General features: G+C 33.2%; 1 protein-coding gene across 3 annotated transcripts in view; it reads left to right on the forward strand.

The window, feature by feature from the left end:
- SLC25A21 (solute carrier family 25 member 21) overlaps window positions 1–12,468 on the forward strand; it is a 424,384-nt gene that overhangs the window by 10,873 nt on the left and 401,043 nt on the right. The gene's annotated exons all lie outside the window — the stretch shown is intronic.

Below are 12,468 nucleotides of genomic sequence, written 5' to 3' on the forward strand. Positions count from 1 at the left end.
TTGACCAAGCATCAAGAAATAAGACTTTTTTTCTGTTTACTTCATGTTTTCATGAAAATCTGCTTTGGCCTATACTTTCTATTCTTTAGAGCACACACGTGCTGGAGATTAGGTCAACAGAGAAGCAAAGAAGAGAAAGAAAAGAAAGAGTAGTAGACATACTGATGAATAAGTTACATATATATACAAAAAAGTAGTGGTGATGATGTCTACATGATCCTTGCTGGATTTATATATTCCATAGTTTAAAAATATACCATCTATCCATTCAATAGTGGAATTTAAATAGCGATTATCCAGTATTACATGTATATATAATGTTTTCATTGATACTCTGTGTATTATATTTTATTCTACAATTACTTCAGTTTTCACAATTACTTCAGTTTTCTTTGATTTTCGTGATTCATTTAAAAGATTATACTGGATCTGTTTCTTGTTTTTTTTTAAAGGATTATGAAGAGTGAGTTCCTTTTAGGTAAAGATCAATTCTCATTTATTTTGTATCTCTAGGATTAGCAGTGCTTAGAGTATAGGAGTCACTCAATAATTCTCTTTTTGTTCAAATTGCATTTGCCACAAAGCGATACAATTGTGTTAAGACCTATTTTGCTTATGTGCCATAAATGTGGCAGAGGTAAAGAAACTACCTTTTAATTTAGAAGCCAAGTAGTTTGAACTCTTTTGTAGCATCTTATTTTGCTGATTGTGGAGGGAATGTTCCTGTAGGAGAGTTTCTCAGAGCAGCACTGAAAATAAAACTTCTATTTTTTGACCTAAGGTGTATCTAAATGCAAATGGTCTTATGATAAACAATACGATTTGCTTTCTATACTGGAATATTGGATGTGTAATAAATGTAAGATTCACAGTTGCTGCTTGTGTGTAGTTATATACAGAAATATTTTATATCATAAACTCAAAAGGGAAATCTATTAACTTTTCATGATTTACATAAGTTAGAAATGGGTGGCAAGGTTTTTTTGTTTTTTTGTTTGTTTTAGTGGGCAAGTTAAAAAAAGACTCACAGTTATTAGGTATGGGATAAACATATAAGACAAATATATAAGGAAAAAATTAGAAATGCAGTTACCATGTGTGAGAAAAATATAGTTTCATGTAATGCCCTGAACATATAGGTCATGTTCCAGAAATCAGGTGCATTTCCCCCTACAACAATGTTATATAATTTGTGGGCAAGCCACAAAAATCTTTTCTTTTTTTATCCTGTATTGAGTGTGAAATGCCACTAATTGGAGCCTTGAACCCCAGGGCAATTAGGACACTTAAGTCTTAAATAGCATCCTGTGCCATTCTGAAGTTAACTTCCCTGGAAGTTTCCATGGCTGTAAGCAGTGGAGAAGGAAACTGAGCAGCTCATATGTGGAGACAGCCTGGTGTCTTCTCCTTGGCAATAAGATAGGAACATGCCAGAAGCTAAAAGGGATAAGGTGCCGAGGGACCAGGAAGGTTATTTGAATGGGGCCTCACTTTCCCAGAAGACTTCTTAAATTTAAACTTTTAACCTGTCTTTCAAATAAGGTTAGACAGAAAGTCATTGTCTTTGTCATTACAATTGTGTGTGTTAAAAGCATTAACATGTAAATGTAGGCATTTAACATAAACTACATTTTAGAAACTCAGTTAGTTAGCATTTCTTTAGTATACTGAGAGTCTCAATAAATAGAAGAGTCTTAGGTCTCTTTCAGCCTCTGAGGGATTCTGGTCCTAGGGTAAATGGGTTCTAGAAGTTCTCACTTCTATTATTCCTGGCACATATTTGTGCAGTGAATTAAATGGATGGATAGATGGGTGAGTGGTTAATTGGATAGATAAATGTTGGATAGTCGGACAGCAGAGGACCAAAGGGGAAGTACAGACCAAAGAATTGTAATAAAGAAGGCATCAAAGTTGGAGAAAATAGGGGTTGCAGTGGTCATTAATATGTATAGGTTGTTAGCAAATCAACTATTTCTACATTGGAAAATGGCTATGTTTTTTGTTATGATTTATCAGTTTATATGCATTTATGTATTCTTACATTTGACTAAACATGAGGGAAGTCACATTTTTAATATATATTTAATATATATAATTAACATTGCTTGCTAATAGTCATATATTAAATTAAAAGAAAATATCCTAGTCTTTATTGACCTATATCATTGACATGTTTATTTCAGTGTAATAATGCATGATATTAATTGTTCAATAGACTTGATGTAGGAGAATGACAGATATTAAAACATGCTCTTCTTTATCAGTAGATGGTAAGCTCCCTGAGGATAAGAATCATGATCTGTTTGGTACTGTGTTATACCCGCTGTGCCTAAAACAGAACCTGGCATGGGATAGGTACTCCACATTTGTCGAATGAATAGATAGATGACTGAATGAATGTCAAGTTTATTTTGGTTCTCAATTTTGAATTATAATTAATTAAAAAATTTTAAACCTTTCATCAAGATAGTAGAGCATATATTGCTTCCTAAATGATCTATTCCAATTTACTCCTAATAGCTGCAAAGGAAGAAGAAGGAAATTGAAATGGTCCTAGTTTTTCTGCCCTGATTGCTCTACGTAGGATTCAGTCTTGGAGAGACTTTAATCCTACATACTTAAATTCCCAGTAATTCTGCAAACCTGGTTATGTGTATTCCTGGATCTTGACTGTGCATGGATATAGACCTGTTTCTACCCAATACTTGTTTTCACAGGAATGGTTATAAGAAGTATAGACTCTCTGATTATTGAGTTGTTTACTGTTTGAAGACAGGCTTATTTTCTCAATTTAGAAGGGCACTTTGTTAGTTGTGTTTCTTTACAGTCTTTCTACTTGTCCCACACTCCCTCAGGAACAGCTGAGTTATTCCCACATGTGTTGCAGACACGGAGAGAAGCATGTAGTCACAGGGTACTTCTTCAGTGGGGTGATAGCAACCGATTCTTAATTTTTTCTTCTTGTCTATTAAGTTTCTACTTTGGTGTCCTAGAGAGTTATTTAACTCATTCATTGTGTGTGTGTGTGTGTGTGTGTGTGTGTGTGTGTGTGCGCGCGTGCACGTGCAGCAAATATGTATATGAAAACATTAATCTACCTAATTATTGTTCTCAGATCTTTGTTTTGGAATTAGTTTTCCGGAAATACTTGTAAAGACGGCAAACTTTTGAGTACACTATTGGAGCTAAGCAATGAAATAGGTAGAACTGAGAACAACAAAGAAGAAGAAAATAGGGCACCCCGTCAGGAGGCATCCATGTTTTAATAGTGAACTATACCTTACAAAAAGAGTCGACGTAATACAGTGAGGTGGTGTCCTGAGGGGCTCTTGCTGCTTTACTGCCTGGCATCAGATCCTGAATCTGATACTCACTAGACGTGTTACCTTGGGCAGGGAGTTTAACATTTCTGTGCTTCATCTATAAAATAGAAATACATTGCAATCCACTTCATAAGGTTGTTAGAAGGATCAGATGTGTTGATACATGTAAAGTGCTTATAATTGTGCCCAGCACTCACTGTTAGTTATTATTAATGGAGAGGGAAAATGTAAAAAGTATTTTGGCAAATTCCAAACATTTAAAAATATCTTCGAAAATGAGTGACATATGAACATGTACTAACCATAATTCTTTTCTACAACTCATAATAAAAACTATTTTTTTGTTTACCTTCTAGAAACCTTATTTTTGCTTAATTCTGATTTGAGGTGGTAGAGTTTTATTTTGTTCTCAAACCTGGATGTCATTAATATAATCTTAGTTTTCACCAGATAAAGTGGTCTTCCTATTCCCAAAATAGTCATTAGATTGCTTCTGGAAATTTTTTTCCCATGTTCCATTAAAGGCCTATAGAATTGATTCTCAATTCATAGCCCTTTGGTCACCCTATCAAATAACTTGGATCTCTCCCTTCCCCTAAGACCTACTTTTTTTTTTTTTTTTTAAGAGAAAGGCATTTATATTTGTGTAAGTATTCTATAATATTTCCCATTCATAATATCTTTTGGGATCTTAAAATTTCAGAGTATTATTTGGAGCAAATTTTATCAAGCATTATTAATCAACACAAGTAATAAAGACCTTGTCCTTGATGTAGTTATTTCCATATCCTACCCAGTGGTATAGAGATTACCTAATAGGAAACTGCTGATTTATCGATTATCTAGGGTCTCTCAGTCTTCTTCCCAGGATTTGAAGGCAAAATCATTACCCAATCATTACTCAAAATCATTACTGTTTTTCTTTTTCTCATTAGTTTCTCTATATTTGTCCCAATTTCTCAACCCCAAGGTTTAGTACTCTCACTCAGGAATGGTCTAGAGCTTCCCCTTAAGGCACCCCATGCTTTTCTGACTTTCGTTGATAGTTGTCTAATCTGGCTTTTTAAATATCTGATTTTTTTTCCAGGAAAATTTTTATTGAAGTAGCTAAATTTATAAATTCAATTAATTGTACTTTATTCCATGGCATAGGCTCTAAACAGTGCCTTTTGCCCAGAAAAGTTATGATAGGCCAAACAGGAAAAGGGTTTTGAGGCACCTACAAAATAAACTGGTTCTATCTACTTCATTACCCCAAATGTTGGAGAAAGCACAACAGGTATCTTTCATGGAACCCCAAGTATCTGATCCTTGCTGCTAGTGGTTATGGAATTATCAGTCAAATGCCTTCTCTTTTTTTCATCCTGGTTTCTCCCAAATAAACAACACACACACACACACACACACACACACACACACACACACACGAGCAAATAAACATGCACATCAAAATACTTCCTAGCTGGGCTTTAAGCAGCTGTCCTTTTATATACATGCTGACATTATTATATTACCATGTATACAATCTGATTTTCAGAAATATTTTTTTGAATTAGTTCTCCCCAGTGTCCATGAATTCATTCAGAAAACATTTCTTAAGTATCTTGTATATATGTGTGGCTGATCTGATTTTAACCATGAGGAATGTGTAGCATAGAAAGAGGGGGAACGGGGGTAACCGAGTCTGTTGGCCAGGAGGCGAGTGCTTAGTTCACCGAGCTTCTCTAAAATGTCAGATTTTGCTTTCTCAAGCTGGTTAGAAACATTGCATTAAAATACTGCCAAATTTTGTCCCTTGTTGTCCAAACTTTTTTACTTGAAAAAGGAATTTCAGTCTGTAAAACTTTCCATTATAAGGCCACCTGTAAACTTAAAACAGTCAGACTGTTTTTTCAGCTGCCTGCATCTCTGTTTCTCAACTCACTAATACTGACAGATAAAGATGGCTTTCCCCTGAGAAGAATTGTTTTGTTTGTGGTTATTCTGTCACTACCAGGAGGGACAGCTCCCCTGATCTATAGGGAATGCAGGGATGCAGTTTACAGACAGGATCATATGCTGACTAGCAACTAAAAAATAATGATTTCATTGTTCCTTCCTGTGTCCTTGACAACTGAGAAGTATGCAGCTAGACCAGAAAACTGCCTGGGAGTGTTCTTTGCCTCAAATACTACTGTTCTGAGAAAGTTTGCAGTTTATTCTGACAATCAGGCTAAGGAGAAAAATGGGCATTTCTGATATCTTGCTTATTTTCGTGTTTTTATATCTCCAAAGTTAAATCTCTGTCACTTCTATTCACTAGCACTCTCTCTTGCCCCTTTAAAAAGTCTGGTTTGTGGCAGAGTTCCTAAGGTGATGGTAGTCAGTGACGTAGAGTTCTTGTTCGGGCATTGGACAGAACTGAGATCTCCCTCAGACAGTGAACAGTGCTGGGACCTTGCGAGAGTTTCTTAATCTTTCTAATAATCTCTGTGTCCTTATTCACAAAGTAGGAATTAGTAACAGAATCTTTTTTTCCCATAAAGTTGTTGTGAACTAAATGAGATAATGAACATAAAGTGCCTAGCCTGCTGCTTGACACAAGTATGTACCCCTGAAATGGGCAGTTTGTTGCTGTTTTTAATAATCCTACCTGCAAGACCGTAATCTTTCACAGGAGCAATTCTCAGCTTTGACTGCACTTTGGAATCATTCGAATAACTTTAAAAGATCCTGATACCAAGGCCACACTCCAGATCAACTAAATCAGCATCTTTGGGGGTTGTGCCCAGAACTTAGCATTTTAAAAATTGCTCCATCCGATTCCATTGTGTAGCCAAGGTTGAGAAATACTGTCCCTTAATGTATGAAAAACTTGCTAACATGGATATTTTGAAAAATCAAAGTCAGTATGATCTAGAAAAAAGAAAATGTGACACATGGTACCTTGTATATTTTGTTATAGGTATTTTGAGTGACTGAAGAGGGGAAAGCGAAATTAAGTGATTTTTTCAAGGAGCCATTTACTAGTAACATAATGTAGAGCAAATCTACTAAGAAAGAAATGGAAAATTATAAAATATGTGATGACTCAAAGTTTGAATGTGAAAGTTATGCAAACAGAAACTACATTACAGCAAAATTATTTTTATAGTGTTTTTTAAATGAGTTAGTTTATTGACAGAAATGATCATAAAGACAAATCTGTGCTACTTTGCCACAAAGATCAATATAAATTCAAACGTATCCCACTTAGATTATATCACTGTTTAAATTTTGGGGGAAACCTCTAGCAACACAAGAATAAATGCTTTTGTATTGCATATGCTGAATCAGCATCGTTAGCCATCTATTAGAGTATTAAACCTTTTGGAATGGGAAGACAAAGAACTAGGATAAACTCAGTTGTATTAGTTGTATAAGAGAGCTTGAATTTCTTCCTAGTAATTCAAATAAATAAATTATTACGTTTTCAAGATCTTATAAAGTTTTAAAAAAGGATACCGCAAGACTTAACTTTTCTGAAGGAATTTCTTAGCCCTCATTTCTTTATTTCCAAAGTGAATTTCTCTGTATTTCAACATATCACATCATTTTGGTAAGCAAGTTATTTCAATTTTAAGCTTCTTTAAAAGAATTTGTAAAATACTTTATCTCACATTCAGTATGTTTATTTGTGCATACAACTTTAACATACATATATTGTCGATAATCATCATAATAATTACACTTGTTTACTACTGTGAGTTTTCTAGATACTTTGTATATATATTCTCATTCACATCCTGCAAAACCACATTGAGGGTGGAGGTCAAGAATTAGCTTCATTTTATAGATGGGAAAACTAAGACAGCTTATTAGTAGGCAGTTTCAACTCATCCAGGGTGAAAATTATTGGTTTTTAGTCAGACGTTCCTTTCACTAATGCATTCATGCATTTACCAAGCATTCCCAAGCTGCAGATATATGTCAGATGCAGTTCTAGGTGATGGGGATCCAAGATGAGTAAGACACTCTTCTTGCCTTTAAGTAGTTCCATACACAGTGCTGTGAATGCATTTTAAAGTTCTTAGCCTATATCTACCCCGGTAGAATACATGACCTGAAAATTGTCATTGCCAAAACTATCAACTCTTCTCAGACATAGACAGGAAGAAGAGAATTGAGATACTTCAGAAACCCCGTTTAACTACCACCTTCTACAAGTTATGTTTTGTGACAACCTACGGGATGCAGGATCAGCCTGGACACTGATATCCCTTTTAGATGGATTTTTTTTTTTTTTTTTTGGTGATTTCTGTCACATTAGGGAATGCAGTGGTGTTTTTCTTGGAATGTATTATTCATTGATACTTTAATTTGTTTTTCTCTAGCTTTTCAACTGCTAATGTTTCTTTTGGAAACTGTTTTGAAGATTATGTATTTTAGTTTATTTTTAATGCTAATTCATCTCAAATATTAACTATTTTGTGAAGTAATCCTGTTGCCGAGTTAAAATACTCTCGTTTACTAGACACAAATGAATTTCTATAGTAAGGTGTAGAGTTTAAGTTTAATTAAATTCTCTTTAAGAACATCAGGGGTTTTTTTTTTATTTGTTTGTTTGCTGATTGTAAAGTCTTGGAGTGAAATTATTGCTTTAACTGTCTTTTGTGATTGGACATATTTATTTTATTTTAAAGCTTAAAGCAGGATTCAATTAAATGAATAGAACTATTTTAGTTCTTGTTGAGGATTCATAGTTGCCCTAAAGGAAGGAAAATTCAGAAAGAATATTATTAGTTTTTCAGTTACTGAGTGGAAACATTTTATGTCTTGAAAATCTTTTCTTGAATATTTTGCAATTAAAAATATACAAAGAGATAAAGAAATAGAGTATAATGTTGAAGAGTTAAAAATATAAGTATTGTTAAGCAGCAAATAAAGGAAATATATCTCTTGTATGAAACTATTTTAACTTAATGTCAATAAAGCTTAAATTAGTTCAGACTTTTCTTATTAGAATAAACGTTTCCTTTTAAAATGCATGATAATCATAATCAAGACAAAATTTGTCCTGTTATTTATTTTCAAAATGATTGTACATGTTTAGCAGACTTTTGATTTAAATCCCCAGTGATATATTGGAGACAGATGTTTAGATGACCTCATGTTTAAAGTAATGTTATATTTGGACACAAGATTAAATTTTCCTTAAAATCTTTCCTTATAAGTTAAACTTTGTGGTAGTATACAAAAACTAATCAATGATTTGCAGTGGATTAATGCAATTCCTGTATTTTAAATAAAATTTTCTATCTTTTATGGAATTCTACATAATACAAAAGAGCTGATTATGAAACAGCTGTTTACAAATGAAAATATTGTTTTTGGCTGGCCAGCTAAATGGGAAACAGATTTGAAAAGTTCCATGAATTTGAATGCAAATTTACCATATCATTTATACCAAACCAAAGAACATTGGTAAAAGACTACAATATGGTTTACCAAAAAAATGCAGTGGAAGACTGTTTGTAGGATATAATGTAAACATTTAAAATAGTGTTTTCTTTTTGAAAAACTATTTTTTCCTTATGAAAATCAATATAGCTATAATATGTAGTTCATGTATTGAAAAAGCTTTTAAGGAGTGCATAAACAATATTTAACATTTCAATGAAGAGAAATTAGCAGATGGAGCTATTAGAAATGTATAGGCCAGTTGCGTAGAGTGAAATAGATAAAAGATAAGAGATATTGTCCAAAGGTAATAAGTTAATATATGTTACAAATGTGTATAAAGCAGAGCTATATAGCTATTAGTATATTGTCATTTTAAGCAGCAGGTAGAATGTTATACTGGAAATCACATTGCTGTGGAAATTATAATTTAAAAAACCTGGCATAATGAAAACCACATTTTCTCTGAAATTTTAAAGTTATTAAGAATTATTTATTTTGAATATTAATTTACATAAAAATAAATAAGACTTAAAGTCTTTATCTTATGAATTTTAACTATGACTCTTTAGAATGCCAAAGTACATGATTTACTTGAGGTAGTACGTGAGTTAAAAGTTCTGGACTATTGTTTGCTTGTTTCTCTTCTTTTTCTTTATCTTGTCTACTGTCTTTCTCCTATATCAGTTTTCTGAAAGTGTGATCATGTTTCTTTAGTAGCTTTTAAAAAGTCACCTGGGGAATAAATGCCTTTTGGAGAGTGGGATATTACATCTGATTCTGTTGTCACTATAACAAAGTGACTGTTAACTCCCTGAGTGGTTGAAAATCACTCAATAGAGAAGCAAATGGAATCCATGGCAAAGTCTTTTAAATTTTGAGGCAGAATGAAGACCAAAAGAAGCTAGGAATGCAAGCAACATGAGTAAAAGCACTTTACATTTGAATAGTATTTTATTGACATTGATAAATGTGTCCTTAATGGATGATCCATTTTTAGCATACTTGAATTGTTTTCCATGTATTCTACTGAGTGTCAGTAGTTAATGAATGCCTATAAAATTAATTCATTGACCAACAGATGTGCTAAATGGTAGTAGGCTGTAAATTTTAAAGAAGGGTTGATACCTCCTGGCTACTTTAATGATGTATCCTCTACTTTTGAGAATAGCAGAGATAATTGCCACTTCCTTGATAAGAAAGAATACATAATTGTAATGGTTTGTATACATCGTCCCATTCTTTTGGCTTTACTCATGATCCTGTATGCAGCAATGTATTAAAATCAGGCAGCTAGCACAAATAAGACATTTAAGAACCACTAAAGGAAGTTTTCTTACTTATATTTCAGCCTAACATATTCACGTCCTTGGCTTAAACAATAAGAAAGTTTTAAAGAAAATCATCTTCTAATGAACTAAAATTGGGATTTTTGCATACTTAAATTTACAAAATTAAATTTTGGAAAGAAACGTGATCAACACAAGTGAATAAATAATAATACTTAAACATAAATGTAAGATTTTAATACTAGTGTTTAAAAATCATTGCCATACTGCTTTTGCCAAATGCATAATGTCATGAATCCACCATTACAGAATCATACAGAATAGTTCCAAAAATCCTTTCTGTAATACCTATTCTCTTTTGCCCTATAATTTCTACAACCATGACCTTTTTTACTGTCTATATAGTTTTCCTTTTTCTAGAATTATATAGTATGTAGTCTTTTTAGACTGGCTGCTTTCACTAAGCAATATGTATTTAAGGTTCCCTGTATCTTTTCATGGCTAAATAATATTCCATTGTATGAGATTTACCACAATTCGTTTATTCATTTTTCTATTGAAAGATATCTTGGTCGCTTTCAAGTTTAGACAATTACGAGTAAAGCTGCCATAAATATTTGTGTGCAGGTTTTTGTAGGGGTATGTTTTCAACTCATTTGAATAAATACCTAGGAGTGTGATTGCTGGATTGTTGAAATATTTTAAAATGACTTAATTGTAACAATTAAGCCTCTGGTATATAGGAATATCCACATCTTTTGTTTATAGTAGGAGAGGCAAAAATTTGTTTCCTGGTTTTATACAGTTGAATTCTGGATTAAAAAAAAATACTCTCTGTTTCTTCCTGCATAGAATGCATGGCCACAAAGAGCTATTCCAATTCATGCTTTACCAATTTTTTTTTTTTTTGATACGATAAACTCATAATTTGATAAGACCATTACAATTAATAGTTGAAGATGGGTCATGTTAAAGATAGTGGAGAACTTAATACATAATAAGACAACTACTAAAGTGTAGTCAGGAGATTGGAGTGTCTTCCTCAATTACCGAAGGTCTGTTTCTGTTAGTTGTAATAGAACTGAGTTCTGTGCTAGGTATCATTCAAAACCTTTGATTAGATGTACATCTTTCTACCCCCTTAAATAACCAAGGAATTTTTTATGCTAAGACAGATACCATTAATACAGATATTCAAGATTGATTTTGAACTATCTCAACTATATTAATAATAATAATGATAGTTTTATCATAATGCTTAACATTTACTGAGCACTTACTATGTGCCAAGTACTGTTCTAAGTATTACAGCAGAACCAGGTTTTGTGGGACCCGTTAACCTTATTTTATAAATAAGAAAACTGAAGAAGAGAAAAATTAAGTAACTCTTGCTCATGTTGTGACACCACTAGGATTCAAACCAGATAGTCTGGCTCTAGAGCCCTCCCTCAGAATCACAAAACTCTGCAATTTTGCTGATTAAACTAAATTATTAAATTATGTACAGCACGAGTTAAGCATACTGTTTGTATCAATGAAGAGGGTGCCATAGAATTTAAATTTCTCTAGAAGACTTGCAAGTAGAATGGAGGAGATCTAATAAAAATGATGTTGAGTAAATTTGCCAGGAGACAAAAGGGCAGGAATTGTGGAAGAGACATAGAATGTTAAACTTGATTTGTGTGAATTGTATTATTTTACACTTGTTGATATATCACTTATGGAAAAAAAAATAAGTCATTGTTATTTCACTGTGGATAGAATGCTTCTCTCCTGCAGTGGCCGGTACAGGCAATGCTCTTCATCTTTGAGGTCCTCTACATATACCTGCTGGCTGACAGCTGCATTGGCTGTGCCAAACGTTAAACATCTTGTTGAATATTCAGCAATGAGCTGAATTAATAGCACACCAGAATGTTCACAAAGGGAACTCACAAAACAAAATGTCACCACAACAACATGTATCTGATTCAATGACATGCCCTAGTGTTACATTAAACTAATTCTTTTTTGTTGCTTCTTTAATAGAAACCCACGAAGATTCTGAACTTAGTCTTTATGACTCTCTGTTGAGGAGTGGGGTGTTTAACTTCTTTGTATTTTAAAAAATTTAAGAGTAACATATACACATAAATACACAAATGTTAAGCATAGAGCTTGACATATTATTCAAAAGGTACCAATTTGTGTAACAGTCAAGGAATAGAATATTACCAGCAACCCAGAGGTCACCCTTATTCCTCCCTTCAATCATTACCTTCTCCCAATGGTAGAGCATTTAACTTTGGCTACTTTTTAGTGGCCAGATCTCCTCAAACTTCTTTTTCAGTGACGTATATTTTGCCCATTAGGCGATCCTGTTTATTATAATCTGGCCAAAGTCAGCAGCTCCTTTGCTAAGGTTATTTTCCCCATCTGTTTGGAATTCACATCCATTG

Source organism: Rousettus aegyptiacus, unplaced genomic scaffold (assembly GCF_014176215.1).
Source record: "Rousettus aegyptiacus isolate mRouAeg1 unplaced genomic scaffold, mRouAeg1.p scaffold_m13_p_3, whole genome shotgun sequence".
NCBI lineage: Eukaryota > Metazoa > Chordata > Mammalia > Chiroptera > Pteropodidae > Rousettus > Rousettus aegyptiacus.